General features: G+C 36.6%; 1 pseudogene; it reads left to right on the top strand.

Annotated features, from left to right (window-relative positions):
- The first annotated feature begins 254 nt into the window (after window positions 1-254).
- On the top strand, window positions 255-1,161 carry LOC149178949 (uncharacterized; annotated as a pseudogene).
- Window positions 1,162-6,248: the final 5,087 nt, after the last annotated feature.

The following is a 6,248-nucleotide window of genomic DNA, read 5'->3' as shown; positions in this document are numbered from 1 at the left end:
ATCACAACATAACTATTAAATCTTATGAGGTCATTTGGACTTTGACGGATCTCTTTTACAAAACCATCCCTAATCAAAATTATTAACACCTCATTAAAAATATTTCCCTTCTTTTCAAATATAGATATTTAATCCAACCTTTATAATTCACCAGTGATTTTGAAATTTTAATTTTTTTTCGAACCAACGACAACCATACCGTTATTAATTGTAGTTGACTCGTACCCGCGCCTTTCGGAAGAATTGATGGCACAATGTCAGTTATTTATTCGGGACCTGGTTGCGTGTCACTCTGCATTCTCAACCGTACCTCCAACATTGGTAGCCGGTCCCTGAAAGGGGTTGTCACGATTCGTTTAGCACCAGCCATAATAGTGAAGGGTTCGACCACCGATTTCAGAGAATAGCTTGTACTCATTTACTTCTCGCAACAAGTTGGACTTCCCGGTTCATTGGATGAACCCTAAGAATGATGAAGGATACTTTCGCCACTCTTAAGCCTCTGTAGCGGAATGCCCGTGAGATAATCACTGTTCACAGGTTCCGGGGTCGATCCCCATCTGCTACTGGTGATAAAAGAGTACACGGAAACCGTGATGAAGCGCCCACTGGAATCATCACTATGTTGGACCACGAATGGAGAGGAGGCGGAGGTGGAGGCAGACGACATCAATCCCATTCCGAAGAGACCCTGCACGGGCAGAGACGGCGACAGTTTCGAAGAATTCCTCGCTCTGCTCAAACGAATCAAGGCTACACGCAGGTACGGCCTCAGAACTCGTAATGACCTCAACCGCCAAGAACCCGCACTAAAATGCATCAAAACAGTTGTGTCCAACGCGTTCTGGCGCCCGTCTTTCGAGTGGGAGGATTTCTTAAACCACGGGAAAACCTGCGACGTCCTGCCCGACTTATCCGCCGTCGAGGAGGAAGAAGTTGTCCGTCACGCGACTCGCAAGTAACAATATCAAACGGAAGGCCAGTACGAATCCGGACCTCGAAGGCCTGGATCTCAATAGTTTACCGGCGGAGTTGCCGCTATTTCAGTAGGTATCAGGTTTTGTCGGATAGAAGTCCCACGGCGGGCCAATATCTTACCAAGGCCAAATCTCCTCAACCTGCGCAGGCAGATCTAGAATCCCGTAAGTAGACTATTTTACATCTAATTCATAAAACTTGTCTATACCCAATAAACATTTTGGACATCATTTCGTTTTGGACATCTAGTACATCAGTCAACGCCAGTATCTAGCATTTCTCCAACAATTCTTAATCGTTTACCCGGGTCGTTCGAGAGGGCTATGGCCGTTGTCTGGATCGAGATGTGACAGTCGCCGTCGATTGAAAGAAATATGATGTTTGCAGCGTAATGAAAAAGAATAATGATGAGTGCTTGTTATCTAGTTTATATAGAATGTTTATTGATATTCCAGAATTTTCACCCTCGAAATGTTTGGTTTGCATCCGTCAGGATCCGAATCATCGAGTGTTTTGCGTGACTTCGTGAGCATTATATTATTGTAATTTCTATTCAATTGTTTTTAACAATTTCTTGCTCAGACATATCTTTTTTTTAAGAAATTTAGGATCCGGGGCGTTTGTTTTTTCCCTGAGAGAGGGACTGGCTATACAGCAGAAAGATAAATTTTGTGCAGAGTTGCAGATCAATATTTTTTTGGCGTTATAGGTCTATATTTTCCGAAGAGTAGAAGATCTATATTACTTGGGCAACCTGTCGATAGTCGAGTGTGTTAGAGTTTGTTGTATATTAAAGGTCAGCACAACTGATTCCGATTCCCTAATGTAGATGTGTAATGAATGTAGGAGTCGAAGTGTTCTGTTTGGACTGTAGGGTTACAAAAAGAAGGTTTCTCTGTGTATCTCCACTGCTTAGTCAAATTGCTTTTCTCCTTCATTTTGATTGATCGGTCTATTCACGAGAATGCACGGTTCTTTGTACTTCATTTTGTTTGATCAGTCTCTAAACGAGTATGGATGGTTCTTTGTATGGCTTTCCTTTATCAACGCACATCATCGAGATTGACTGTATTCGAGTTTATAAAATGAGGTGACATAAGCGATTCAACGCCTGACCTAAAAATTATTGAGTGACAGAGTGGTGTTGAAGGAACAAATTAAACAGGAGTGGAGAAAGAAAGGTAGGCAATAAAGATAAACGATTATCTGAGAAATGTAAACGAAACCTCGTCCGAGGTTATATGAGAAATTACTGTAAAGGAAACCTCCGCCCTGTGTTAAACAACAGTACAATCACTCATAATTTCCTCCGCTTTGTCTTAAACAACAGTACAATCACTCATAAAAGAAGAAGAATAACGAGGTTAAGGAAAAGGATAACGAGGTTAAGGAATTGTTTGGATGGTCAAAAATAGTTTGGATGTTTAAATGTAATTTTAATGGTGGAAATAGATTTAGTATTATTAAATATTTAGAGGTATTGAAGATTTTGAAGTTTGATAATCATAATTTGGAAATAGATTCAGCACCATTGAAAATCTGCTGACCACCCAACATTTTGAAATTTAATAACTAAAACATAAATTTACAAATATCCTAAATATTCATGTTATAAATATCCTAAATATTCATGTTATGAAATAAACTAGGCACTTGAGTAAAAAGTATGGTACGCAGAACCGAAATAAATGCGGTTTAATTTAGAGAGTATAAACAGTGGAGGCATCCAGGCGAGTATATAGAGTTGAGTAATCGAAGTTGGTATACCGTGTCATAAGATTTTAAATATTTTACATTTTTAAAATAAAACTAGCATTGCGGGAAACGTAATATCTCAAGTGTGCAATATACACTGGGTTAATCTAGGGGATTATATAGAGTGGAGAAATCTAGGTTGTACTCGTTGATATAGGATTTGGCGTAGCCGAATAGATGAGCGCTTTTCCCTTTCACCCAATAAGAAACTTCTTAAGGGTCAGACTAACTGGGCACTAGGTTTGGGTTTGGGTTTGATGTGAGTGGGATCTGCCAATAAGAAACTTCTTAAGGGCCAAACTAACTGGGCGCTATGTTTGGGTTTGGGTTTGATGTGAGTGGGATCTGCCAGCCATGCTTGGGTTTGGGTTTGATGTGAGTGGGATCTGCCAGCCATGCTTCGTAATTGGACAAACGATCGACTTTCTCTAACCAACATGGAGGCTAGAAAAGTTTCCGCCGTCTACTCCAAACCTAAGGATTTGGTAGAGATTTAATGTACTGTAAACAAAATGTAATATGAGCAAATTGTTCGGACGAATGCGCGATGGGAATCAAGCCAAATAAATATTGATTTTAAGCGAAAAGGAAACTGGATGGATATGGCGCGGGGACAGGTATTTAATGAATTATTGAACTGATCTTACGCGGATCTATTCTAGAGGTGCAGCTTATTTGGTTATGGTCGTGTGATCAAAGGTTCAAATGCCTTCGAGATCAAAAGTTTAAATTCGAGATATCTCTCTTTGTCAAAGGGACAGGGTTGGTATGTATTGGTTTATAATGGGGAGGATTGGTATATATTGGGTTATAATGGGCATGGTTGGCGTAATGTCATCTCAATGCCGGTCCCCCACTTAATGTACAAAAAAAAATATATTTTATTTATAATTTTTTCAGTGATGATAATACAAAATACACAACATCCCATTTATGTGATGATAAAAAGTACACAACTGCTATTGGTGTGACATAGGAGAGAAATCAGAGTTATGGAAATTTTGAAGATTACAACGGGTTTATTAAACAAAATAATAAAATCAGAGTTTAAATAATAAAATCAAAGTTATTAATTTCTAAAGGAAAAAATAAAAAATAATTTTTATTGTATTTTAGCTTATTGTTTTATAGATTAACAAATAGAATTTTTCTACCTTTAACCTTATCCTTTAGCAAAACAATTCCTTTTCCTTTGATAGCATCAGGTGAGTTATTTTCAAAGGTTATGTTCTTTTCTTTATTTATTTTATTAAAGAACATAAACTTATCTTTATCACATTTCATATTCTTTGAGAATCCACTGTCAATGTACCACAAATTTTCTTGATCTCCTGCATAAAAAGATAAACCACAATTTTCAGATTCTATCTTTTTCTTTTTCCATACCTTGGTTGTTGTTGCCTTTTTTTCATTCTAAAGAGTTGGTCTAATTCTACTTTTGCATTTAGTTTCTCTATGCCCAAAGTTATTGCACACGAAACATTTTGTTTCGCCTTGGAGAGACGAGAAAGAATTGTAAGAGTATTTCTTTAATCCAATTTCATTCTTTTGTTTCCTTGCTTCTCTAGTCATGAAAGTTTTATAACTGACACATTGAGTAGCCTTATGACCAAAATTATGACAAGTGAAAAATTGACTATTGAATTAGAAGTTCTTGTGAGTGTAATACCTCTTTTTTTAATTCCCCTTTTTATGGTGGTAAGGGTGATTTACCAGGTAGACATTTGAACCTTCATTCCTTTCCTGAGAGTTGGAATTTTGTTGACTACCTCCCTTTACTATATTTAGATAGTTTCATGTACCTGTTTTAGAAGATTTTATAGTGTTTGATGATTCTCCATTGTATCCAAGGCCTATTTCTATTAGAGGAGAGTGTTGTACTTTGATGATTTCTTCTAGGGTCTTGGATCCTTTAGCAAATCTAAGGTTTAGAAATTTTGTTTTCTCAATTTACTTTCTTAGACTTACTATTTCTAGTTCTAACTTTTAATTATGCCTCTCCTTTTCTAGAATTTGTTCCTGCAATGCTTCTTCTGGTATTTTAGATTTTTCTAGATGAATTTTAACTTGAGTTATTTCTTCAATGAGATTATCCTTTCCTTCTATAGAATCCATAGAAACATCATGAGACTCATCAATACATTTATCTCCAAATGTAATAAGTAATTGATATTCTTGATCAGACCATCACCCCATCACTATCTTCATGTGAGTAGAAACTTTTATTGTTTTCAAACCTTCCCCTAAAATTTACTTTTTCATAATTTTTCCCTTTCTCATGGTTTTCTTTATAAGGGACTTTAACATCATAATGACCAACTCTTCCTCAAGAAAGATATTTTAAAGGAAGCTTACCTCTAAATCTGCTAGTTACTACTTGGAGTTTCTTTACAAATTTGGCTCTTCTTCATCTGATACATAAATTGATTCCATAAGCTCCTCCTTTTCATTTCCTTTAGATGTAGCTCTGAATGTTTCTTCTCTGACATGTGAAGCACCTCGTTTTCTCATTTCATAACATGTTAAGATCCCTTGAAGCTGGTCAACAGTAATGTTCTTCAAATCCTGCATTCCTTCAATGAAAGACTTTCAAATCGAATTTTGGGTTAGAGACCTTAGGATTTTCTCAACAACCATTGATTCTTTTACTTCATCACCATAATTTCTCAATGAATTAACTATCTCATATACCCTAAGAAATAAACTTGCAATACTTTCATCACTATGCATTATGAGGATTTCATATTGAATTCGAAAGGTTTGAAGTTTGGGACTCTTTACCTTAGTTTCGCCTTCATAACTCTAGATGATGTTGTCCCATATAGTGTTTTTGGTATTTAGCTGCATGAACTTTACAAATTTTGATTATTCCAAGCCTCACAATAGAGCATTGACATCCATTGCATTGGTCTCATATTTTTTATTTTCTGCTTCATCTATGGGAATGAAGGATCGATACTAATAGCCTCCTTAATTGATTCCCCAAACATCAGCTCCAAGTGACTGCAGGTAAGCTCTCGTTATGACTTTCTAGAAAACCAAGTTGGATCCATTAAACAATGTTGGCCTGATAGATACTACTCCCTCTTGATTTCTCATCTTGATAAATCTTCCTTCAAGTGATGAAGATTCTTCTGAAGGACCTGCTCTCATACCAATTGATAGGAAAAATACTACGGGTGGGGGAGGAGGGGTGAATAAAACTTACTTCAACTTTACTTTTCTTATTCCAATTTTTGTACACAATTGTTATTCAGTAAACCCGCATACATACGCAACTATCATGAAAGATAACTGAGAATATTTAGTTAACTAACTTTACATATAATTCATCATTTGTTAAGCCTTGACTAGTGCATCATTACTTCTTTAAAACATGTATTAAGAAGAAACTATGATGCAATAGGGAGAAGATAGATCATCAACACATCATAAACACATCAACACACATGAACACCAAGATTTTTGGTAGAAACCCCATGTGGGAGAAAACCACCACCGATGTTGTCTCTATC

Source organism: Pinus tabuliformis, chromosome 4_1, assembly GCF_031772625.1.
Source record: "Pinus tabuliformis cultivar Carrire ecotype Pingquan chromosome 4_1, CPIR1, whole genome shotgun sequence".
NCBI lineage: Eukaryota > Viridiplantae > Streptophyta > Pinopsida > Pinales > Pinaceae > Pinus > Pinus tabuliformis.
The sequence above is the reverse complement of the archived record's forward strand: the minus strand, read 5'-3'. Positions and strand labels throughout refer to the sequence as shown.